Source organism: Boleophthalmus pectinirostris, unplaced genomic scaffold (genome assembly GCF_026225935.1).
Source record: "Boleophthalmus pectinirostris isolate CB_2022bp ecotype Guang Dong unplaced genomic scaffold, ASM2622593v1 HiC_scaffold_18, whole genome shotgun sequence".
Classification (NCBI taxonomy): Eukaryota; Metazoa; Chordata; class Actinopteri; order Gobiiformes; family Gobiidae; genus Boleophthalmus; species Boleophthalmus pectinirostris.
In genome coordinates this window covers 5,271,505-5,297,550 of record NW_026571133.1, presented here as the reverse complement: position 1 = coordinate 5,297,550, position 26,046 = coordinate 5,271,505, and the positions used below count along the sequence as shown (strand labels likewise).

The window sequence follows — 26,046 nt, the reverse complement described above, 5'->3', positions numbered from 1 at the left end:
TGTCTATATCACACTCTCTGTCCGTTACTTTACTAAAACTATTCCAAAAGTTTGTTTAAAATGCCAGAGTTTAACAGCAGCAGCAGAACTAACATCCCCCCTCAGCTTGTCCGTCTCCTCCTCTTCACCGCGTCCGGTAACTATTCCCTCGCGTCCCTTCGCTCGCGTTTACCTGCTCGGGTTTAAATCCAGAGAAAAGTCTCCTCCTCTGCTTCATCAGTACAAAAGCATCGTCCTGGTGATGCTCCAAAAAGATGAGAGGATTTGTGAAGTGTGCGTTTGAGGCCCGCTCCTTTATGTGTGCTCCACTTTCTCTGGCACCGGCTCCACTTTCTCCTGAAATTAACCAGGCGGACCAAAAATAATCCACCAGGAGGGAGGAGAGCGGAGAGAGAGAGAGAGAGAGGGAGGGAGGAGGAGAGAGAGAGAGAGAAGGGAAAGGAGAGCGAGAGGGAGGAGAGAGGAGAGAGAGAGGGAGGAGAGAGAGAGAGAGAGAGAGAGAGAGAGAGCAGAGAGGAGAGAGGAGAGGAGAGGAGAAGAGAGAGAGAGAGAGGAGGGAGGAGGGAGAGGAGAGAGAGAGAAGGAGGAGAGCGAGAGGGAGAGAGAGGAGAGGAGAGGGAGGAGGGAGAGAGAGAGAGAGAGAAGGGAAAGGAGAGCGAGAGGGAGGAGAGAAGGAGAGGAGAGGGAGGAGGAGGAGAGAGTGGGACAGAGAGAAGAGAGAGATAAGGAAAGAGAAGAGGGGAGAGGGAGGGAAGGGAGAGGAAGAAAGAGAGAGGGAGAGAGAGAAGGAAGAGAGAGAGAGAGAGAGAGGAGAGAGAGGGGAGAGAGAGAGAGGGGAAGAGAGAGAGAGAGGGAGGAGGGAGGAGAGGAGAGAGAGAAGAGGAGAGAATAGAGAGAGAGAGAGAGGAGAGAGAGGAGAGAGGGAGAGAGAGAGAGAGGGAGAGAGAGAGAGAGAGAGAGAGAGAGAGAGAGAGAGAGAGAGGGGAGAGGAGAGAGTTAGGGGGAGAGAGAGAGAGGGAGAGGAGGGAGAGAGAGAAGGAGAAGGAGAGGAGAGGAGAGGAGAGAGAGGAGAAGAGAGAGGGAGGGAGAAGGAGGGAAGAGAGAAAGAGAGAGATAAGGGAAAGAGAGAGAGGGGAGAGGAGAGAGGGAGAGAGGGAGAGAGAGAAGGAGAGAGAGAGGAGAGAGAGGAGAGGGGAAGAGAGAGAAGTGGGACAAGGAGGGAGAGGGAGAGAGAGAAAGAGAGATATAAGGAAAGAGAGGGAGGGGAGAGAGGGAGAGAGAGAAGGCAAGAGGAGAGAGAGAGAGAGGAGAGAGGGGAGAGGAGAGTTAGGGGGAGAGAGAGAGGGAGGAGGGAGAGAGAGAAGGGAAAGGAGAGCGAGAGGGAGGAGAGAAGGAGAAGAGAGAGGGAGGGAGAGAGTGGGACAGACAGAAAGAGAGAGATAGAGGAGAAGAGAAGGAGGGGGAGAGGAGAGGGGGAGAGAGAGGAGAGAAGAGAGGAAAGAGGAGAGAGGAGAGAGAGGGAGAGGAGAGAGGGAGAGAGAGAGAGAGTGGGACAAGGAGGAGAGAGGAGAGAGAGAAAGAGAGATATAAGGAAAGAGAGGGAGGGGAGAGAGGGAGAGAGAGAAGGAAAGAGGAGAGAGAGGGAGGAGAGAAAGAGAGAGTGGGATAAGGAGGGAGAGAGAGACACAAGGAGAGAGAAAGAGGGGAGGAGAGGGAGGGAAAGGGAGAAAGAGAGAGAGAGTGTGTGTGGGACAAGGAGGGAGAGAGAGAAAGAGAGAGAGAGACAAGGAAAGAGAAAGAGGAGGAGAGAAAGGGAAGGGTGGGAGAGGGAGAGAGGGTGAGAAAGGGAGAGGGAGAGAGAGAGAGAAGGAAAAGGAGAGCGAGGGAGAGGAGAGGGAGAGTGGGAGAGGGAAGGAGTGAGAAGGAGAGGAGAGAGGGAGAAAGGGAACGGGAGAGAGAGAGAGAGAGAAAGAGAGAGAGACAAGGAAAGACAAAGAGGGGGAGAGGGAGGGAGAGAATGGGACAAGGAGGGAGGGAGAGAGAGAAAGAGAATGAGAAAGAGGAGGAGAAGGAGGGAAAGGGAGAGAGAGACAAGGAAAGAGAAAGAGGGGGAGAGGGAGGGAAGAGGAGAGGAGAGAGGGTGAGGGGGGGTACAGATGGGAGAAGGAGAGAGGGAGAGGGAGTGGAGAGGGGGAGAGAGAGAAGGAAAGAGGAGAGAGAGAGAGGAGCGAGGAAAGGGAGTGGGAGAGAGAGGGACAAGGAGGGAGAGGGAAAGAGAGAGACACAAGGAGAGAGAAAGAGGGGAGAGGAGGGAATGTGAGAGAGGGAGAGAGAGAGTGCGACAAGAAGGGAGAGAGAGAAAGAGAGAGAGAGACAAGGAAAGAGGAGGAGAGGGAGGCAAAGGGAGAAAGGGAGGGGAAGGGGAGAGGGAGAAGATAGAGAGAGACAAGGAGAGAGAAAGAGGGGGAGAGGGATAGAGATGGTGAGAAAGGGAGAGGGAGGGAAAGAGAGAGAAGAAAAGTAAGGTTGGGAGAGGTTGAAAGGGAGAGGGAGGGGGAAAAAGGAGAGAGAGGGAGGATAGAGGAAAGGGAAGGAGAGAGAGTGGGACAAGGACAGGGAAAGAGGGGGAAGAGAGAAGAGAGGGAGAGAGCGAGAGAGAGAGAGAGAGAAAATGAGAGAGAAAAGGGGGGGTGAGAAGAAGAGAGAGAGGGAGGAGAGAGGAAAGGGAGGGGGGTGAGAAGAGAGACAAGGAGAGAGGAAGGAGAGATAGAGGAGTGAGAGAGGAGGAAGAGAGAAGGAGGGGGAAAGAGAGAGGGAGGAGAGAGGAAAGGGAAGGGGAGAGAGAGAGAGGGAGAAAGCGAAGGAGAAAGGAGAGCGACTGAGAGCAACGAGAGAGAGAGAGAGAAACGACAGAGGAGGAGGAGGACAAAAACGGACTGGTGCAGAGGTAAGTGTCCAGAGAATAAAACAATACAGTAACGCGATTTTTGAATAAATAAAATAAAAATAAAATCCATTAACAGCTTGGATTTATTGCACAAATAATGAGTAAACTTTTTAACGACAGAAAGAGAAGTAAAAAGGAAAGGAACAGAGAACAGCCATGGACAGATAGAAAATATATAAACGTATGTGTTGACAGTGTCGGGGAGTAACAGATTACATGTACCAGAGTTATGTAATCAGAGTACAAATTATGAGTAACTGTATTCAGTTACAGTTACTGTTTCAGTGAGTGGTAATTGGATTACAGTTACTTTGTTGAAATAAATGGATTACACGGCGGTATTTTCCTGTTTTAACATTTTGGGCTAAATCCACCCTTTTTTTTTTTTTTTTTTTTCGGTAATTCCACTCATTGCCGGAAACTAAACCAGGACTAAACTAGATCTAAGACAAGTCTAAAACCAGGACTAAAACAGGGCTAAAACCAGGTCTAAACTAGGTCTAAACTAAATCTAAGAACAGAACTATCATTGCTGGACACAAACCAGGTCTAAACCAGGACTAAAACCAGGACTAAAATAGGACTAAACCAGGTCTAAACCAGATCAAAACCAGGACTAAAACCAGGATTAAACCAGGTCTAAACCAGGACTAAAAACCAGGACTAAAATAGGACTAAACCAGGACTAAACCAGGACTAAAACCAGGACTAAACCAGGACTAAAACCAGGACTAAAACTAGGACTAAATTAGGACTAAACCAGGACTAAAACCAGGACTAAACCAGGACTAAATTAGGACTATAATAGGACTAAACCAGGACTAAAACCAGGACTAAAACCAGGACTAAAACAGGATTGAACAGGACTAAATCCTGCTGTGTGGCCCGTGTCTCCTACTCTTCTTCTATCAATAATATTTTTAATTTGGTTAAGTAAAGTTTGGGCTTTTTATTTTCTTTTATCAGACAAAACATCTTATGTTACGATTTCCTCGTCTTTGCTTCTCTACAGCAAATCAAGTAATCCAAAGTATTCAGATTACATTACTCACTTTAAGTAATTTAATGGATTAATGTTACAAACTACATTTTGGTGTATGTAATCTGTAATCTGTAGAGGAATATATTTTAAAAGTAACATATAAATTCATGTTTTAAATTATGATTATGCTTGTTTATGTTCACAGACGCAGACCCGGGAATTTAACTCACATCACCGAGAGTTACTAGGATAAAGATTTATTACTTCACGGCAATCAAAACACTGAATTAATGTGAATACGATGAGACCGAAAAACGAGGAGGAGACCTTTTGGAATACCACCTGATGCACTTATAATATTGCAAAGTTTGATTGATTAAGTGATTGATCGATGACATCACGCCGTGGGACCCGGCATTTTAGACTGATTAGATCGATACTCTACCCCCCGACTATCGCAGACTTGTATTTGTAAGAGCGGGGCTTTGTAACAATAACAAAAAACAAGTCTCCGTGTTGTTTATTCGCTGTCACTGCCCTGAAAACTGAGCCGTGTTTTCCGCCGCACTTCCCCTCCGTGTCCTCCGGGGGGCGCACCGCGGGGGAGGGGGGGGGTTCTCTCTGTACATATGACACTTGACTCGGTGCCAGGGCCCCGGAGGAGGCGCCCCTGTTCGGAGGGCGCTGACCCCGGGGCGGAGGTCGGCGCTGCGGGGGTGACGTGTCTTTTGTTGGGATTATAGGATCACCACGGCAACCACAAAAAGAGCTTGAGGCAGGATTGTGTGTTTCTTCTTCTTAGACGGTGGATGTGTGAAGCTGTGCCGGGATTAAGCGGGAGCTAATCTGGCATACGGTGTTAGAGCAAGACTGAAACTGTTATTATTTGTACACACACACACACACATATACACACACATATACCGTATTTTTCAGACTATAAGTTGCACTTTTTTTTCATGGTTTGGGTGTTTCCTGCGACTTATACTCCGGTGCGACTTATATATTAAACTGTTCACACTGACAGCCATGAGGGGGCGCTCTAGTGTTGTGTGTCAGTATCTGCTGCTCCTGTTACTCCTGTACCACTGTCACTGCGCATGTCTCCTGCAGAAAGAGCCTCTGTCCTGTCTGTGTCATGTCAGTCGATCGCACCGTTACTTCTGTATCACTGAAAATTTAACATTTAAACAAACATAAAGACAACTGAAACCATCCTGTCGGGATTCAAAAAACCCAGAATAATTCTAACTGGAACTGATGCTGAGTCTGACGACAGCGACACAGAAGAGGAAGCGACGCTCTGTTTACCTCTGGAGGTCGTGGAGTTGCTCAGAAGTGACACCGAGGATGAAGAATTGAATGGATTTAGTGATTTGGAGTGAGATGGAGAGTTTGGTAAACTTGTTCTGTTCTGTTGTTTATGTTATAGTTATTTGAAGAACCCAAAAGGTCTCCAGGAAGAACAGATGATAGCTAAGGTCAATTAAAAATACAATCAATCAATGAATCTGCACAAGGACAACAGGTGGAAATTAGAACTGGTGCTACAACCAGGTACAACGCATCTCTCCTGTTAAGGTTAATGTACATTGTGCACTGTCCCTGTCTCATTAAATAAATAACTAAACAAGCGCAATCATACATAGCAACCTGGTCCCCCATGAGCCATTGGTGGGGGCCTGTGTGATGATTGGGTGAATATTTTAGCTCGCAGATGGTTCAGAAATTGCCTATAGTTTATAAAGGCGTGATCTTTCAATTGACCCGTGTGACCTCAAATTACCTCGGATCGTCACCAAACTTTTTTTGCTGCATCGGCTTGACCCACGTACCAAATTTGGTGACAATCAGTCCCTAAATGGCGGAATTATCGCGGGTGGACAGACACACAGATACACACAGGGTGAATACAAAACCTGGACAACTCTTCGGGGACCAGGTAAAAATAACTGTTCATATGTGACGTTAACAGTCTGTTGTTCTCTGTTCTATTGTTTTTACTATAACTCGACTTTCAAGATGAAATGTCGGTTCCTGGTCCCCAAAAATTGCGGCTTCTTTTTTTCTTCTTCATTATGCATTTTTTGGCTGGTGTGACTTATACTCTGACGCAACTTGTAGTCCGAAAAAATATGGTACATATATTTGTTGTTACATTTGTTTCCTGGACACTGATCTTAACTCTTTATTGTATCATTTATATAATATTTATTCATTTTTAAATCAAATTAAAAAAACTAAAATAGTGTAATGAAACAAAATGATGTTTTTTTTGTGTGCACATAGATATAAGGCCACATGGTAATATAAAAAACTACAAGCGCTATGATTTAATGTCATAAATCACATTCTATGGCCCAAAAAAAGAGTACTGTAAAAGCAATATCATTGGTATTGAGTATCGAGTCTATTCCTTCCTTCCTATCAAAATCTAATATTATTATGGCAACATTAGTCTCCAAAACGTAATAAATATACCCGCCAATACAAAATAATGTTCTACAACGGAGATTATTATCTTATTTTAACTTTAAATAAATGTACGTTTCCAAACTTTCATAACTTTGACCAATGACATTTCACATGTTTATCACAGAATTTTTAAAAACTTGGCTCAGACCTGCAGACTGGCCCACTGCTCGCACAAAGGAAAGGTCAGTTTTACCTGTGGGGTGAACAAAACATTTAACTTCATAACTTTTCTATGTGTATTTCTAAGTGGTATTGAGAAATGTGGAAATCATGCATAGCTGTTTATTTTGAGGGTAAAAAATGACAGTTGTTTGAAATAGAAATTTATGTAACGCGGCGATTCGAAGGGACAAGTTAAAACAGCTAAAGTCAGTGTTATCTGAGTCTTTTTCCATTGCTCTGTTTATGTTTTGGGCAGGTTCGACTGGAAGACGAGCTCAGGGCATGTTAGGGTGGGGTCAAAGGTCAAAGGGCGCTGGATATTTTAGGATGCGACCTGAGGTGACACCAGCGGAAACCCAGTGAGGACGTCTAAAAGAACTTTGTACATATATATTCAGTGTTGGGAAGGTGACTTTTAAAATGTATTCCCAGTACAGATTACAGATTACAGATTACATACACCAAAATGTAGTTTGTAACGTAATCCATTAAATTACTTAAAGTGAGTAACGTAATCTGAATACTTTGGATTACTTGATATTGTCATGTTTTTTAGTTTAGTCCTGGTGTTAGTCCTAGTTTAGTCCCAGTTTAGTTCTGGTTTTAGTTCTGGTTTAGTCTTGTTTTAGTTCTGGTTTTAGTCCTAGTTTAGTTCTGGTTTTAGTTCTGGTTTAGTCCTAGTTTAGTTCTGGTTTTAGTTCTGGTTTAGTCCTAGTTTAGTTCTGGTTTTAGTTCTGGTTTAGTCCTAGTTTAGTTCTGGTTTTACTAGTTTAGTTCTGGTTTTAGTTCTGGTTTAGTCCTAGTTTAGTTCTGGTTTAGTCCTAGTTTAGTTCTGGTTTTAGTCCTAGTTTAGTTCTGGTTTAGTCCTAGTTTAGTTCTGGTTTTAGTTCTGGTTTAGTCCTAGTTTAGTTCTGGTTTTAGTCCTAGTTTAGTTCTTTTAGTTCTGGTTTAGTCCTAGTTTAGTTCTGGTTTTAGTTCTGGTTTAGTCCTAGTTTAGTTCTGGTTTTAGTCCTAGTTTAGTTCTGGTTTTAGTTCTGTTTTAGTCTAGTTTAGTTCTGGTTTTAGTCCTAGTTTAGTTCTTTTAGTTCTTTTAGTCCTAGTTTAGTTCTGGTTTAGTTCTGGTTTAGTCCTAGTTTTAGTTCTGGTTTAGTCCTAGTTTAGTTCTGGTTTTAGTCTAGTTTAGTCTGTTTTAGTCTAGTTTAGTTCTGGTTTTAGTTCCTAGTTTAGTTTAGTTCTGGTTTAGTCCTAGTTTAGTTCGTTCTGGTTTTAGTCTAGTTTAGTTCTGGTTTAGTTTAGTTCTGGTTTTAGTTTAGTTATTTAGTTCTGGTTTTAGTTCTAGGTTAGTTTATTTCTGTTTTAGTTCTAGTTTAGTTCTAGTTTAGTTCGGTTTTGTTTAGTTTTAGTCCTAGTTTAGTTCTGGTTTTAGTCCTAGTTTAGTTCTGTTTTAGTCTAGTTTAGTTCTGTTTTAGTTCTAGTTTAGTCTAGTTTAGTTCTGGTTTTAGTTTAGTTCTGGTTTAGTCCTAGTTTAGTTTTGGTTTTAGTTTAGTTTTAGTCCTAGTTTAGTTTAGTTCTGGTTTTAGTCCTAGTTTAGTTCTGGTTTTAGTTCTAGTTTAGTTTAGTTCTGTTTAGTTTTAGTTCTGGTTTAGTCCTAGTTTAGTTCTGGTTTTAGTCCTAGTTTAGTTCTGGTTTTAGTCTTGGTTTAGTTCTAGTTTAGTTCTGGTTTTAGTCCTGGTTTAGCCCAAAATATGAAAACTGAAAATTACCGCCCTGTAATCCATTTATTTCAACAAAGTAACTGTAATCCAATTACCACTCACTGAAACAGTAACTGCAACCGAATACAGTTACTCATCATTTGTACTCTGATTACATAACTTTGGTACATGTAATCTGTTACTCCCCAACACTGTCTATATTTCCTTGTGTGATGTTTACTTCTTTGAAGTGCCTGGATTCCATTGTGTTTAAATTAGTGATAGTGACTCTACTTCCTATGTACTTTATCGCCAACCATCTGTGCATTTAAAATCGTGCATCTGAAGTATTGCACCGCATTTCACAAACAATAATAGTACAGTTTTGACTTGTATCTAAACTAGAAGTGCAGAAGTTTCAACAATTAAGAGTCTGTAGACGGGAAGCAGCTGACACGAGCTGCACTCTTAACTTTGTGTCCTGTGGTCCGCAGTCATATCCCACTGGAGTCTTTGCCATCGGAGATTTAAAATCTCATTCTCATCAGATTGTCCTCGTGTCTGTGTTGTGTGCTTTTTGTTGCACGTTTAAAAATCATTTAAGAATGAAAAATCTTGCAGTGTGTGACGGCTTTAAGTCTAAATTTATAATAAGTGGGTCTAAGGCTACATTCAGACTGCTGCCAAATCCGATTTTTTTGGCCCCTATGTGACCTGTATCTGATCTTTTAATGACACAAATCAGATTTTTTTTAAATGCGACTCAGGCCACTTGGATATATGCTCCTAAAACTGATACATATCTGATCTTTTGACATGCGACTTCAGTCTGAATGACCAAAGTGCATTCATCCACCTACACGTTATCAACAAGCCACAAACGTCACTATTCTGCGCTGAAGTAGGCGAAAATTGTTAATGAACTCTGTGTCACTGAAGCGAAGCACATCACCACTCACCACTCTTGGCTACGTCTCCGCATCCACATGTTCCTTTCAACGGACTGACCCACAAAACACCACGGCCAAAAACCTCGTCCTTCTCCTTCTCAATCTCCTCCTTAAAACAAGTAAGTTGTTCATGTTCTGGCTCCGGTACGAGAGGAACTTTAAAATCTCCAGGTGCTCAATGCTCGCGTCCATGTTTGGACAACTTCCGTAAACACAGAGACGCTCGCTGCGGTTGACGTCGTCGTGTCTCCAGTGCACATGCGGGACACTTTTGGGTCGTTTAATGTTCACACTGGAGTCACATATGAGTCGCATTTAATTGGAAATGTGAACGACCTCGCAAAAACATCGGATTTCACGAAAAAATCCGAATTGAGCGTTGAGCCCTGCAGTCTGAACGTAGCCTAATTCTCCCCCCGAAGGCGCTGGAGGACGTGTCTGGGGCGAAGGAAGTCTGGGAGTCCCTGCTTAGACTGCTGCCACCGCGACCCAGCCCCGAATAAGCGGAAGAAAATGGACGGTTGGATCTAATTCTGGGCTCCTAAAATCCCGGGGCCCCGAACGACAAACCCCTCCGCCCCCCTCGCCGTCAACTCCCCTGCTTGTCCCCGACGCCGTACAGACAGGACTTGGCGCGGCCCCCGTTCTCTCTATATCACCTGGACTTTAATATCTCCCGCGATATGACCATCTCCTTGAATTTTTTTTATGGACCTCCGCAGCAGATTGACGCTCCCCGGAAATCGATAGCGGGTTGTTTGTGGCCGTGGCGTACGTAACTCTGACTGAAAACTGAAAGCCGGCCCTCACATGTCTGCACAGGTGAAGAACACAAAGTCACAGTGAAGGACACGGGGACCAGCTGTACTCATTTGTAATGCACGAACAGCTCTGCCTTCTTCTGCGCAATATATGAAACCCTCGCAAATGACATCCGTAAGGAGCATAATGCATTCATCTCATACGGTGTGCACCAATGGCCCACAAAGATTTACATAAATATAAAATAATGCCGCGCGTCTATCCTCTTATGGAAAGCAAATGTTTTTTAATGCGTATGGGGAAATTTACAGTTACGTAACAGTAATAAGAATACAGTTTGAATAAGGAAATGTAAAAGGCAGGTGCATAAATAAAGGCTGTCGTATTGGCCAATTGAGAATTAAAGGTCCTATATTACGCAAAATGGACTCTTGCGAGGTTTAAATCACATTATAATGTTGTTATCTCGTCAAAAACAGACCTGGATTTGTGTTGTTTGTTTTTTTTTATCCTGGTTTATGAGTCTGTCTACATCTCCAAAGCTCAAAATGCTCTGTTCCACCTCGCGATGTCATGTCACGAAGCACATTTTTTCAAGTTAATAGCCACTTTTTTTTTACCTTTTGTGTAGCAGAGATTGGCAATTCCAGGGCTGAAATTATCCAGATTATTCTAGTGAAGGTGTGTGGAGTTTAAAAACATGATTTAAACATGTGTGAATGAAACAAAAAAACAACTCCAGGTCTGTTTGTGGTGAGAAAACAACATTATAACATAGATCAGAAAACAGCATAATATGAGCCCTTTAACCAGGACTAGACTAGACCAGGACTAGAAAAGGACTAAACGACCAAAGTGTGAATTTAATGTACACATAAAATTACTACTTTTCTCGCTATTAAAAGCAATTATAATCTCTCCCATCACAAAACTAAAATGTTGATAGTAAGGAAAAAACTTAATACACAATACTAGATCTGTCGTTTTGGAATAAAAATCAAGCCGTGTTTTTTTTTTGCAGTGCTCCTAAAGCCCAATTTATGGATTTATGGATCTGCGTCGAGGTTTATGCACCACGAAGTAATTCACCAACCACAACGTGAGGAGGCGAGGATTTAAACCCGGCATTTGTGTGAAGTTTAACATGAATCATCTCCAACACGACAGAAGCACAGAACAGACTCACCATCATCATCGACATCCTCTGTCACAGAAAAAACACTCATATTCATCCGAGTTGTGTCCTTTAGTCTGACAGAAGCTGAACTGCGTCAACAGCACAAGGAGCGAGCTGTTTTTATCAGGCTTATAGTTTATGCAAATTATCCATGTGGTTTTAAGTTTTGTTTCTGTAAAATGTAAAAAAAAAAAAAAAAATGTACAAAGCTGCATTAAACGCGTTATTACTCAGTGTATATTTAAAGAAAGGAAAGTGGAGTACAGGAAATGTATGTAGAGCGGTGGTATAGAGAGGACCAGTCACTTCCCCCTGTGAAACTGCAATATCTGCCAAAAAAAAAAAGGCAATTAAATGTTTTCTTAAAATCGTTCAGCCCTACACAATACTGATTCTGATACCAGGATGATTAAAAAAAACAAAAAACACTCTTGATTTAGACAATAGAATGCCATTTTCAACTTTAGTAATAGTACTTTCTTTTATATTACCATGTGAACCAAATAAATATGTGCAAAGCTGCATTAAACACATTATTACTCGGTGTATATTGAAAGAAAGCAAAGTGGAGTACAGGAAATGTATGTAGAGCGGTGGCACAGCCTTGACTGTCTGCGTCACTTCCCCCGCTGTCAAATCGTCGGTGCAGGACTCTGGTATGATGTAAGTTGTGGTATCATCACATACCACACTGTTGAGCCGCTATACCACACCGCAGGAGAAAAATCCTAACCGCAACAGCCCAAGACAACAGAATGCCATTTTCAACATTAAAGGTTGTATGGAGGATTTTTTTGTTGTTGTTTCAAATTGTCGATGAAACTTCAAAATAGAATTATAGAGATGCAGCAGTCTGTAATTATGATGACCAAAAAAAAAAGAATGAAAATCCATCAACTGTGACGTGGTGGGGCAGATAAACATCAGCCAATAGAAACAAGGAACCTCTTTAACTATTGGCTGTGGTTGAAACTTGCGTCACTGATGCCGGCCTAACCGCACAACAGACCCACAGCGGTTCTTAGCATCTTTTCGAACTGAGCTTCCTCTCATGCACAAAGTTTGTTTCAGACATTCACATTAACATAGAAAACTAGTACTTTTTTACATTACCATGTGTACCATATTACCGTATTTTCCGCACTATAGGGCACGCTCTTAAGCCTCCAACCCCATCAAAAAACAACACAAATCCACTCAGGTGTCCCAGCACGACTTCAGTAAACTACAAAGCCGCAAACACCCACGCGCGGCGAAAAACACCCGCAGCCACACTCGTCACTCCACGCCGACGAGGAACGGAACGGAGGAACGAACCGAAAAAGCGAGTGCGATGTGCCACTTCTAGACACGACTGAACAACTGAGTCACTGCGAACACGCCGACAATCCGGTTGGTCCCAGACAGCACCTCCCTACACGCCACAACTGAACAAAGCCCAGAGTCACCGTGAACGAACAACAAACAAACAAAACCACTCACCCATCCAACTGTTGTGTTTCGTTTAAAGTCCGGTGCGGTTTATTTGTGAAAAAAGTTCGAAAATAGACCATTTAATGACAGTGCGCCTTATAATCCAGAGCGCCCTATAGTGCAGAAAATACGGTACATCTGTGTAATCCCTCAGTGGTCCATGGGCGTATACTCGTCTATCTGCTCTTATACTTGTTCTGACACAGCTCAAGGTCATTCTAAAGCGATTTTAAAGGTTAATTTCTGTCCTGTGAACGTGACTTTTTCAGTATCGACACCTTCGCAAATGAGTGTCTAGTTTCAGCATCGATCAGAATCCGATTTTCTACTCTTTTCACAACCCTTCTGCTCTCTATTGTCATTTCAAACGATTCGTCTGACCCAAGTGACAAGCTCCCTACAGTCTCATAACGCATTCAGCCCTCACACTCGCACTTACATTTCCATAAACATTAAATAATCATACGCTGTACATCCACTTATGTAACCAGGCCTATTCAAACCCTCTGCGACGCGTCTCCATTGTCTCTTCCCTCCACGCGAAGTGACAATGGAGCAGAGGTTTTCTCCTAATGAAGGCTTTAATCAGGGAGTAATGCATGTGGAGAGGCCCCGCATGCTGCTGATTAGGCACAAGATGGAGGGGCCAACGGGGGAACTTGTCAGCCCACAAAATACACACTGGTTCTATAGGGACGGGGGCACGATTTTTGGTTATTTATATTCGGGGGTTTTTGCGGGTGGGATAAGGCTTGATTGATTTATGAAAGACGAGAATGAGACGAGAAGAATTTTGATATAATTTATAGTAATAGTACAGTAATAGTAATAAATGATACTACGCAAATTTTAGTTTTCTGCTATAATGGGGTGGCTGGTTTCATTTAGTGGAAACCGTCTGACCTCGCAGCATTAGGATTCGTTCGCTCGACGGTAGGCGGGTACTTTTTTAATTTAACCAATCGCTGCAATACGGTCGTAATATGTAATGCGCCAAAAGGGCAATAACGTCTTTCCCCTTGATAAAATTCACCAAACTTTCTCTTTGTTCCGGCTTTAAATCCTCGATCTCGGAAATCGTTGCCAACACAGAATGTCTGTCTTCGTCTACATTCATCTCGGCCGCTTTGTTTACTGTTGTGTTGTACCACAAAAGAGACACAGACAGACGCTTGAGTTTGACGTCATGGCTTCACAGCTCTTCGCTGATTGGCTGGTGCACGGTTTACAACTTCCAGGGTTCTTGGTCCAGTGAGATTCATTTGGTCTTCTGATATTTTATGTTATTTTGTTATTTGTTGTTTTGTTATTTGTTTTGTCTGCTAAAAGAAAATAAAAAAAATGAGTCTTTACTTTACAAATTAAAAATATTCTTGATAGAAGAGGAGGAAACATGGTCCATGCAGCATGATTTAGTCCGGTTAAATCCTGTTTTAGACCTGGTTTTAGTCCTGGTTTTAGTCCTGGTTTAGTCCTGGTTAAGTCTTGGTTTAGACCTAGTTTAGAACTGGTTTAGACCTGGTTTAAAACTGGTTTACACCTGGTTTAATCTTGGTTTAGACCAAGTTTAGACCTGATTTTAGTCCTGGTTTAGTCTTGGTTTAGACCTTTTTTAGACCTGGTTTAGTCCAGGTTTAGACCCAGTTTAGACCTGATTTTAGTCCTGGTTTAGTCCTGGTTTAGACCTGGTTTAGACCTGGTTTAGACCTGGTTTAGACCTGGTTTAGTCCTGGTTTAGACCTGGTTTAGAAGTGGTTTGGACCTGGTTTAGTGTCCGGCAATGCTGTCTTCCGCTTTTGGCGCTGGATTAAAGAAGCAATCGAAATACGGAAACGTGCCCACAGGACTGTAAACCGGGACGAGGGGGCTTTTTTACTCTCACACACCTGGGATACTGTCCTGAGGAAGTCAGACTGCAGATGGCGCTGTCGTCCTGCCTCCACCGGTAGGAAGACAGCGCCAAAACCTGTTTAAATCAGCTGACCGGACATGTCACAGCAACATCACGTGACTCTGAGGAAGACGCTCGTGAGCAGTCGAAACTGTCAGGCATGAAATAACACTCTAGGTCTGAAAAAAAGAACCTAATAACATAGAATATTGGAAGACCAAATGAATCTCATTGGACTATTACAGTTACTCATAATCTGTACTCTGATTACATAACTCCGGTACATGTAATCTGTTACTCCCCGACACTGAACGTAAGGCAGAGCAATGACATATCCACAGAAACAGCCAAAAAAGTAACACAATGCACCTTTAACATCTAACTTCAGTAGCAGAGCTTGAGACAGAGCAGTGCTTTCAGTTAGCATCACGTCCCCGGGGATCGTTGTCGTACCAATAGTCAGAGTATTTTTCCACTACAGAGAAAGACGAGCGTGTTTTCAGCTCGTACACTGTGACAGCATGATGGACTGAGGGTAACTGGTCTCATGGCTCTGGTTTAATCAAGTGTTCACATGTGCCGCTGTAATCACTGTGGCTCTCTTCCCAATTAAAGCTTTAATCCATCAGCTGGCTGTTGCTATGGCGATCCGCTCCGCGACCAATGAGACGGCGGAGGAGAAGCCGGGGCCGCCTCACAACAAGGGAGAAGCGGAGGAGAGGAAAACAATCTCTACGGCGGACTTTGATCAAACAGACGCGAGCGCGAGGGACAGCCGGCTGCTTTATAAATATAACACAACGACGGTGATTAATTAAGACGGAACTATGGGGTAAAAGAGGAAATGTCAAAATGTGGCGTCATGCGAAGAGATTAGAGAACGAAATGAGTCACACGGCGGCGCCTATAAGTGTTAATTGAAATGTTCAGTAAAGTGGAAATAATTGGGTGGGTCTACAGATCATCGCAGTAGAATGAATATAGAAGTTTGAACGAGACTTTTATTTATTGTTTATTTATTGCAAACAAAAAATGCCTTGTCATATTATGGAAAAAAATATTAAAAACTGTTGCTATTCCTGAAGTTGAAACCTGTATAAACATTCTAATATGTATGGGATTCTGGCTTTAGCTTAGCAGTACCAATTTCAGTCTCAAATGTTAAAGAGCCTGTATTATAAAACACTCTGTTCCACCTTGTGATGTCATGTGGTAATACAGGAAGTAAACTAATACAACATTGCTATAATCAGTCGGATAATTTCAGAACTAGAACTGCCAATCTCTACTGAACAAAAGGCAAAAAGTAGCTGTAAACACTAGGGGATGCAATAATAACCAAAATATCATGATATCCATCCATTTTCTTCAGCTTATCTGGGGCTGGGTCGTAGGGGAAGCAGTCTAAGCAGGGACTCCCAGACTTCCCTCACCCCAGACACTTCCCCTAGCTCCTCCATGGGGACCCCAAGGCGTTCCCAGGCCAGCCAAAAGACATAGTCCCTCCAGCGTGTCCTGGGTCTTCCCTGGGTCCTCCTCCCGGTGGGACATGCCCGGAACACCTCCCGAGGGAGGCGCACAAGAGGCATCCGGAAAAGATGTCCGAGCCTCCTCAACTGGCTCCTCTTGATGTGGAGGAGCAGCGGCTCTACTCCGAGCTCCTCCCATGTGACTGGGCTCCTCACTCTAAGGGAGCGCCCAGCCACCCTGCGGAGGAAACTCATTTAGACTGCTTGTATCCATGATCTCGTCTTTTCGGCCATTACCCAGAGCTCATGACCATAGACGAGGGGAGGAACATAGTTTGAGCGGTAAATGAAGAGCTTTGCCTTTTGACTCAGCTCCCTCTTCACCACAACGGTCCGATACAGCGACCCAATCTCACGCTCCATCCTCCCCTCACTCGTGAACAAGACCCCGAGATACTTGAACTCCTCCACTTGAGGCAGGGACTCCCCACCCACCCGGAGAGGGCAAGACACCAAGCTCATCCCAGCCGCTTCACTATCGCTATCGTGATATCATAACATCAAAAGTCTCATAATAATATCATGGGCTGTCACAATATATCGAATCACAAGTTTCTTTGCTTAAATGCATGGTTTTATAATAGCAACAGCTTATAAACATCGGGAACTACATATCCCATGATTCATTTCAGCGCAGACAACATGAAGAAATATGTTTTTTACTTGAATTCTTGGGATTATAACGGTAATAATTCACACCAAAATCTTGTCAAGGAATTTCAGGCTACGTTTATATGATGACGGTCTGAACAGAAGACGTACTTTTTATTCCGCATTTAGACGAGCATTTTCGGAAGGAAATCTGCGTGCATACGTTGACGCAAAAGTGTGTTTAATTCGATTGAGTATGCATGCTATCTGACATGTTTCTGTGTATCGTAGTATGCGACATAAACGCAGAGCAGATCTGACCAGAGTTTTGCATCTTGGGCAGTGTAGACGGAAACAATACGGCGAAGCGTATTCAACTTTTCCACTCTGAAGGGTAGTTTCAGATTTTTGCGGGGGTTTTTTAGCCCCAAAAAACGCTGCCACCGTCTAAACAAAAGGCACTTCCGAAAAAATATAGCGTCATTTTTACCCTCTAGCGTTCTCGTGTAAACAGGCCTTCAAAAGCAAAAAAGTGTCCCATCTACAATTATATCAGCCTCTTCAAAATATCGCAATAAATATCATACCGTGAGATGCATATCGTGATAATATCGTACCGAGAGATTTGGATATCGTTACGTCTCTAGTTAACACAAAAACTACCGCTTCGTGACATCTCAAGTTGGAACAGAGCATTTTGAGTTGTGGAGTTTGAGTTTTTGAAGAGGTAACATGACTTAACGCACACACGAGTCAATTTTGCGTTATATAGAACCTTTAAAAATCCATTTTATATCTTCTCTAACTGTGTGATAAAAATCCGTTTTGAGTTTTGGCTGCAAAAGACAAAATCAATGGTCAAGGATCTAATAGAAATTCCAGAAACATTGTCATCACTTTTGACCTTGCCTCTGCGTTTTATAGAAAACACTTCTGAGCTACATCGCCAATGAACAAAATCCCTCATCTTTGAACGGCGAAGTCTCCTCCAAGTGCGATTGACAGTCCATTTCTTTTGTGATTGACCATAAAGTTATGAAATTCCGCACCGTATTTTCTTCCACGAGTAAAATCAGTGACTTAAAGTTGCCGTACTTGATTTTTATTGTTTTAAAAATGTGGGGGGAAAAAAAACAAACTAGATCCTTTTAAACAGTTTCCAGTGGTCCAAAGTTATTCCACACTTACCTTACACATTCAGAACATCCTAACTATTCACAGCGATGAATTTATAAGCACTGGCATAACTAGCATGCTTACACACACTTCCTGATTATCGGACAATAAAACGCACACGGGACAGACTGTATTTGACCTCAAGAGGCGAACAAAGAGGAGGAAAGGGAAGAGGAGTGTTCATTTTGCAGTGGTACAGCTAATAACAACTGGCATGCTAACATACGCTTCCTGTTTATCTCACTATAAAACACTTTATAATTAGATGCAGACAGCGCACAGACTTATTTTGACCTCAAGAGCTGCTTATAGGATCATCAAGATCAGGTACAGGAGAAAAAGAGGAGTGCGCAGTTTGAGGTGGCAAAACTAACGACAACTAGCATGCTAACACAATCTTCCTGATTATAGGGACAATAAAATGCTCAAATACATGGGAAAAAAGTACAGGCCCTTAAACAACTGACAACAACTCCGGCCAAAGTCCCTTTAGAGGAACAAGAGGAAGAGGAGGGAGAGAAGAAGAGGAGTGCACAGTTAGCGGTGGTAAAACTAAGGACAACTAGCATGCTAACACACACTTTCTGATCGTCAAACTATATATCTGTCCTGGGGTTACACAATCTGTGATCAAATATGTGTAAAAAAACAAAAGGTACAGGCCCTTTAGATGAAGAAGAGGACGAGGAGGGAGAGGAGCGCGCAGTTTGTAGTGGTAAAACTAATGACAACCAGCATGCTAACACACACTTCCTGACTATCAGACAATAAAAAGTTCAAATACATAAAAAAAAAAGAAAAATCAGGTACAGGCCCTTCAGAGGAAGAAGAGGAAGCGGAAGGAGAGGAGAAGAGAAGTGCACAGTTTGCAGTGGTAAAGCTAATGGCAACTAGCATGCTAACACACTTCCTGATCATCAAACAATATATCTGTCCTGGGGTAAGATAACCAGTGATCAAATACATGGAACAAAAACCGATACAGGCCCTTTAGAGGAAGCAGAGGCAAAGAGGAAGAGGAGCACGCAGTTTGTAGCAGTAAAGCTAACCACAACTAGCATGCTAACACACACTTCCTGATTATCAGACAATAAAAAGCTCAAATACATGGAAAAAACAGGTACTGGCCCTTTAGAGGAAGAAGAGGAAGTGGAGGGAGAGGAGAAGAGAAGTGCACAGTTTGCAGTGGTAAAGCTAATGACAACTAGCATGCTAACACACACTTCCTGATCAGCAAACAATATATATGTACTGGGATAAGACAATCTGTGATCAAATACATGGAATAAATCAATTAGAGGCCCTTCAGAGGAAGAAGAGGAGGGAGAGGAGTTCGCAATTTGCAGTGGTAAAACTAACAACAACTAGCATGCTAACACACACTTCCTGAAAATCGGACAATAAAAAAACTCAAAAACATGAAAAAAAGATAAATCAGGTACAGACCCTTTAGAGGAAGAAGAGGAGAAGACGAAGAGGAGAGAGGGGATTGCGCAGTTTGCAGTGGTAAAACTAACAACAACTAGCATGCTGACATACACTTCCTGGTCATCGAACTATATATCTGTCCTGGAGTAACACAATCTGTGATCAAATACGTGGATAAAACCAGATACAGGCCCTTTAGAGGAAGAAGAGGAAGACGAGGAGAGGAGAGCTCAGTTTGCAGTGATAACACTAACCACATTTAGCATGCTAACACACACTTCCTGATTATTAGACAATAAAATGCCAAAATACATGGAAAAAAGTACAGTTCTTCAGCCAAAGTGATGGTTACCAGTATCATTTAGTCTGATTATTTGTACTTATTAATGAAATAAAACGATAAGAACCACAAACACTTTCAAAACCTTCGTCATTTCTTCGGCGCAATTAAAACTCTTTGCTAATGTGAGACTACAGATTTGGCCGGGGCTTGTGCACAAAAGTAAACAAAGTATAAAAAAGTTGTGATTATTTGCCAAATATTTAGTTTCTCTCGGGCTGTTTTGTAGTTTTGTGTATTTAAACAGGCAGTTCAATTAGGGTAGAGTCAGAGTGAGTAGAACGGCGGTAGGCACAGCTGCACGGTCCCAGGAGGAGACGAAAGAGAAAAAAGAAAAAGAGAAAGAGAAAGAGAGATACTAGAGCCGTGACCGCAGCTATGAGTATTACTATTGTGATATCGTATCGTCAAAGTTCTCACAATAACATCGTGGACCGTCACAATATATCAAATTACAAGTCTTTTTGCTTAAATTAAGAGTTATGGTGCAGCAATAACTAAAAAAGACAGAGAGAACTACATAGACCATGATCCTTTGCTCCATTTCAGTGCAGACTACAAGAAGAACTAACAGTTCTAAGCAATTTTAAGTCTTTTCAAGGCATTTTAAGAGGAAAGTTGCACATTAACAGTTTTACTAGGGGTGTGCAGAAATATTGAAATATCGATATATCGTATCATTTAATGTGATGATACAGTATCGATATTGTGGGCTGCTGTATCGATATATCACCAAGAGTAATTTTTTTTGGTATATTTTACAAAATTATTTTGTTACAGCTACAGTTTTGTTGATTGTTCAGAGGAAGGAAACTTGTTTATGCGACACATTTGACATTTTCACTGTTTTGATGATTAAAATGTTTGTGTTTCATTTGAACTTTGCACAAGAAGTGGTTTAACAAAGACTTTTAGTATCACAGCCATGATTTAGACATTATTTTTATTGGACCGTATCGAACTGATTTGAAATATATCGTATTGAATTATATCGAATCGTAAGCTCACTGTATCGAGATGTGTATCGTATCATGGCCTATGTATCGCGATATGTATCGTACCAGCAAATTCTGAATGATACCCAGTCCTATTTGTTACTCTCTACAAAATATCGCAATCAATATTGTACAGTGAGATGTATATCGTGAAAATATCCTACCAAGAGATTTGGATATTGTTACATCCCTAATCGTGAACCTCCCGAACATTCCCACAATATCGCAATAAATATCGTATCGTGAGGTTCATACCGTGACGATATCATATCGTTGTACTTGGATATCGTTACACCTCTGATCATAAGTGCTATATGTTTTATATTATATATATATTATATTTTATATTGTTTCCCAAAGACTGGGTCGTGACCTCAGACAAATCACATCACAAGTGTCAAACATGCGGCTCGGGGGCCAGATCCGGCCCTCCAAGACCTTTAATCTGGCCCTCGGCTGATTTTCTACTAAAATATTTTAATTATATTTTCTATTAAAATATTGTTAATTTTCTGTGGTGTTTATCACAGCAGCGTCTCCAGCGTCTCTGTACGTGGCCCCTCCCACCAGAGCAGCACAAATGAAGACTTGTCTCTTTCCAAACGCTCTTAAAGGACGATCGTTTTGACTGTTGACCGTGACACCGTCATCAGAAAAATGTCCAAAATGAAAAAAGTGGAGCTGAGTGCAGGATTTTCCAAGAAAAATTGACTTATTCCTATTTGCAAAAAAGTTCATGTTAAAACATTGTGTTGAAATTGTATTTTTCTTAAAGTTTCAGGTTGTTCATAATATTATAATATTTTGTAAAAGAAAGAGTTCATCAGTTAAAAAAGATTTCTGTAATAGATTTGCGTTTCTCTGCACAAATATTTGAACTTATTGCTGTTTTTGGGGTTTATATGACATGAGTTTTCTGATCCGGCCCCTTTGTGATCAAAGTCGGTTGGATACGGCCCCTGGACCAAAATGAGTTTGACACCCCTGAGTTACATAATGAATTTTTAACTTTTGTAGATGTACTTTTACAAACACTAATGAAGAGGAGATTTCTGTGAAACAGTGAAGACAAAAAATGTAAATGGAGGAGGAGGAAAAAGAAGAACAACAAGAACAACAACAAGAACAACAACAAGAAGAACGAGAACAAGAAGAAGAAGAAGAGAAGGAGGAACAGAAAGAAGAAAGAAGATGAGGAGGCATGATGTGAATTAAGCAGCATTTTTTTGGTTTGTTTTTGTTATTAAATTTGACTAAATAAAATTGAATTTTTAAAATCTTGATTCAATTTGCTTGAATTGCACAGCCCTATTTCTCAACACAGGCTGCTTTGTTTCCCAGCTCCGGGTTGTGCTCGAGATCTGGAGAAGAAGAAGAAGAACGGGTCAAACGCAGAGACACATTTCCTTTTACAGACACGATAAAAGTGCGACCTTGACCTTAAAGCTGCATTTTGTCACTTTTCTGCTGGACGGTCCGTCAAATGTTTTTCTCCTTGGAAATGTTATTGCTTGGTTTGGAATGTTTCACAGTACAGTTTTAAGCCTTCATAGAGACCAAACCAGACTAAGTTACAGGTCAGATCTGTGGCGAGGCGACCCAGCTCACAGTCAGAATGGTCTGTTTTTCTAGGTATTTTTGAGCTATAAAACCACCAAAAGTCATACTGTGGAACCTTTCCGGCAGCGCAATGACACTTCCATAGCAACCAGCAGGTGACGGACCCCCCCAACCAAAAAGTTCCACAGTGCACCTTTAACTGTGGGCGAAGTGTCTTGCTCAAGGACGCAAGGATAAAAAGCGCTGTCGTTCAAACTGGACTCCACGTTTAAAATAAGATCGATGTTTTATAGTTTAAATGTGTTTCTTTAAAGGTGCATTGTGGAACTTTTCTGGTCCAACAAATGCTCGTCACCATGGAGATGTTGTGTCTTTGTCTGGAATGTTTCACAGTGTGGCATTAAACCTTTCTATCTTCATGGAGACCAAACCGAACCAAGTTACAGTTTTTCTAGGTATTTTTGAGCTTAAAAAAACAACAAAAGTCATACTGTGGAACCTTTCCGGCAGAGCAATGACATCTCTATAGCAACAAGCAGGTGATGAACCCCCAATCAAAAAGTTCCACAGTGCATCTTTAACTGTGGGCGAAGTGTCTTGCTCAAGGACGCAAGGATAAAAAGCGCTGTCGTTCAAACTGGACCCCACGTTTAAAATAAGATCGATGTTTTATAGTTTAAATGTGTTTCTTTAAAGGCGCATTGTGGAACTTTTCTGGTCCGTCAAATGCTCGTCACCATGGAGATGTTGTGTCTTTGTCTGGAATGTTTCACAGCGTGGCATTAAACCTTTCTATGTTCACGGAGACCAAACCAGACAGTTTTTCTAAGTGTGTTTAAGATATAAATCCATCTGTAATTGAATAAATGTAAAGTAGAGCTGTTTAAAGTCACACTGTGGAACATTTCAGGCAGTGCGGTGGCGTCTCCATAGAAACAAGAAGGTGACGGACCCCGAAGCTTTAATGTTTCACTTTTGTGTGTCCGTGTCCGAAGCCCTGAGCGTGTCTTTGGCTGAGTGAGCTCGATAATAATGACGTGCCCCAAAACTAAACAAGCCTCTGTGCTCCAGGTCGTCTCTCCTCCTCTGTCTCCTCCGTCTGTTTATCTATCGCTTTTTCTGATGTCACTCGCTTCTTTTCTTCTCCTCTTCCTCTTTGAGAAAGAGTCTCCACAATCATCCTTCTCTTTCTCTGCTCTCTCTCTTTGTCTCTCTCTTTCTGTCTCTTTCACTGTCTGTATATCTCCCTCTCTCTCTCTCTCTCTCTCTGTCTCTCTCTGTCTCTGTCTCTCTCTCTTTCTGTCTCTCTACCTCTCTCTCTCTGTCTGTCTCTCCTCTCTCTCTCTCTCTCTGTCTCTCCTCTCTCTCTGTCTCTCTCTCTCTCTTTCTGTCTCTCTCCTCTCTTCCTGTCTCTATCTCTCTCTCTATCTCTCTTTTTCCTCTCCTTCTATCTCTCTCTCTTTCTGTCTCTCTCCTCTCTTTCCCTCTCTCTATCTCTCCTCTTTTTCTGTCTCTGTCTCTTTCTCTCTGTCTCTCTCTCTCTCTTTCTGTCTCTGTCTCTTTCTCTCTGTCTCTCTCTCTCTCTCTTTCTGTCTCTCTCTCTCTCTCTGTCTCTCCTCTATCTCTCTCTCCTCTCTTCTGTCTTTGTCTCTCTCTCTCTCTATCTATCTATCTCCATATTTCTCTCTCTCTCTCTCCTCTTATCTCCCTTCTTCGCTCTCTCCATCTTTCTAACCTAACCCCCCCCCCCCCATCGTTCTTTCTTCCTCTCTTCCTCCACACGGACTCTGCCCTCTGGTCTTAATAGTGAAAACCAGGACTAAATCAGGACTGAACCAGGACTAAACCAGGACTAAACCAGGACTGAACCAGGACTAAACCAGGACTAAATCAGGACTGAACCAGGACTAAACCAGGACTAAACCAGGACTAAATCAGGACTGAACCAGGACTAAACCAGGACTGAACCAGGACTAAACCAGGACTAAACCAGGACTAAATCAGGACTGAACCAGGACTAAACCAGGACTGAACTAGGACTAAACCAGGACTAAACCAGGACTAAATCAGGACTGAACCAGGACTAAACCAGGACTGAACTAGGACTAAACCAGGACTAAACCAGGACTAAATCAGGACTGAACCAGGACTAAACCAGGACTAAACCAGGACTGAACCAGGACTAAACCAGGACTAAATCAGGACTGAACCAGGACTAAACCAGGACTAAACCAGGACTAAATCAGGACTGAACCAGGACTAAACCAGGACTGAACCAGGACTAAACCAGGACTAAACCAGGACTAAATCAGGACTGAACCAGGACTAAACCAGGACTGAACTAGGACTAAACCAGGACTAAACCAGGACTAAATCAGGACTGAACCAGGACTAAACCAGGACTGAACTAGGACTAAACCAGGACTAAACCAGGACTAAATCAGGACTGAACCAGGACTAAATCAGGACTGAACCAGGACTAAATCAGGACTGAACCAGGACTAAACCAGGACTAAACCAGGACTAAATCAGGACTGAACCAGGACTAAATCAGGACTGAACCAGGACTAAACCTGGACTAAACCAGGACTGAACCAGTTCTAAACAAGACTAATCAATCTAAACCAGGACTAAACCAGGTCTAAACACTCTAAACCAGGACTAAACCAGGTCTAAACCAGGACTTAACAGTGTAACCCAAGACTGAACCAGGACTAAACTAGGTCTAAACCAGGACTAAACCAGGACTAAACCCTAAACTAGGACTAAACAGTCTAAACCAGGACTTAACAGTGTAACCCAGGACTGAACCAGGACTAAACCAGGACTAAGGACTGAACAAGGACTAAACAATCTAAACCAGGACTAACCCAATGTTTTTGCCAATTTATGCAGATTTTATTTATTTTTTCCAAGTCCACTCATGTGATCGTGTACATTTTTCACACATCTAACTCCGTCTGTAGCATTAAATCCACCTCGATGTATTAAACCTTTTGAACAGTTAACCTCAGTCTCTCTCTTCTCTTCTCTTTCCGCTCGTTCCCCTCGTTCCCCTGGTTCCGTCCGTCGCCTCGTGCGTGTTTCGTCTCCGGGCTCCTCGTGCTGCCTTCATGTGGGCCTGAGTCTGGGGCACTTAAAGGAAGCTCGCCTGATTAACTCTGATCGTCACCAGATGCCCCACTTCAGGCGACAAAAACAAAAGGTGCAGGAAATATACGCTCCGACGTTCACTCGTGTTTACGTTGTCGCTCAACAAATTACACGATTCAAACAGGAAACTACGAACGCGGGATTATTACCGCTTCTTTATCCACTGACGTAACTTTTAGAACAACTCCAGGTCTGTTTGTGACGAGGAAACGTGAAAACAGATCAGAAAATAACGTAATATGGGCTTTTAATACAACTTTTTCACATATCTCTGTACTCTAAAATACTCTACTGTATTTATTTACATTTTGTGGCAGTGTTTTTATTGTTTTTTTTTGTGTCTGGGTTTTGTATTCAGTGGTGGAGTTTGGAATTTGGGGGCCCAAGGTGAATTTAAGTTTGGGGCTCTCACTGTAATGCACTGTCTGTGTTCTTTTTATATTTACTAAACCAAGACTAAAGCAGGACTAAACCAAGATTAAATCAGGACTAAACCAGGACTAAACAAGGACTAAACCAGGACTAAACCAGAATTAACCAAGACTAAAGCAGGACTAAACCAGGACTAAAGCAGGACTAAACCAGGACTAGACCATGACTAAAGCAGGACTAAACCAGGACTAAACCAAGGACTAAACCAGGACTAGACCAAGACTAAACCGGAACTAAACCAAGACTAAAGCAGGACTAAACCAGGACTAAATCAAGACTAAACCAGGACTAAACCAGAACTAAATCAAGATTAAATCAGGACTAAACCA

At 42.3% G+C, this 26,046-nt stretch overlaps 1 protein-coding gene and 1 long non-coding RNA gene across 3 annotated transcripts in view; one reads left to right on the top strand and one right to left on the bottom strand.

Moving 5' to 3' along the window:
- Nucleotides 1–11,343, top strand: part of LOC129408890 (uncharacterized) — a 35,995-nt gene extending 24,652 nt beyond the window's left edge. The window contains exon 3 of one of the 2 annotated variants that reach the window (XR_008632133.1): nt 10,994–11,343. This is a non-coding gene — a long non-coding RNA (uncharacterized LOC129408890). Of the gene's footprint in view, nt 1–4,134; nt 4,406–10,993 lie in introns of those variants that run through there. The other variant, XR_008632132.1, reaches the window with a different exon arrangement.
- Nucleotides 1–26,046, bottom strand: part of cacna1c (calcium channel, voltage-dependent, L type, alpha 1C subunit) — a 667,856-nt gene that overhangs the window by 496,620 nt on the left and 145,190 nt on the right. The window lies entirely within an intron of this gene.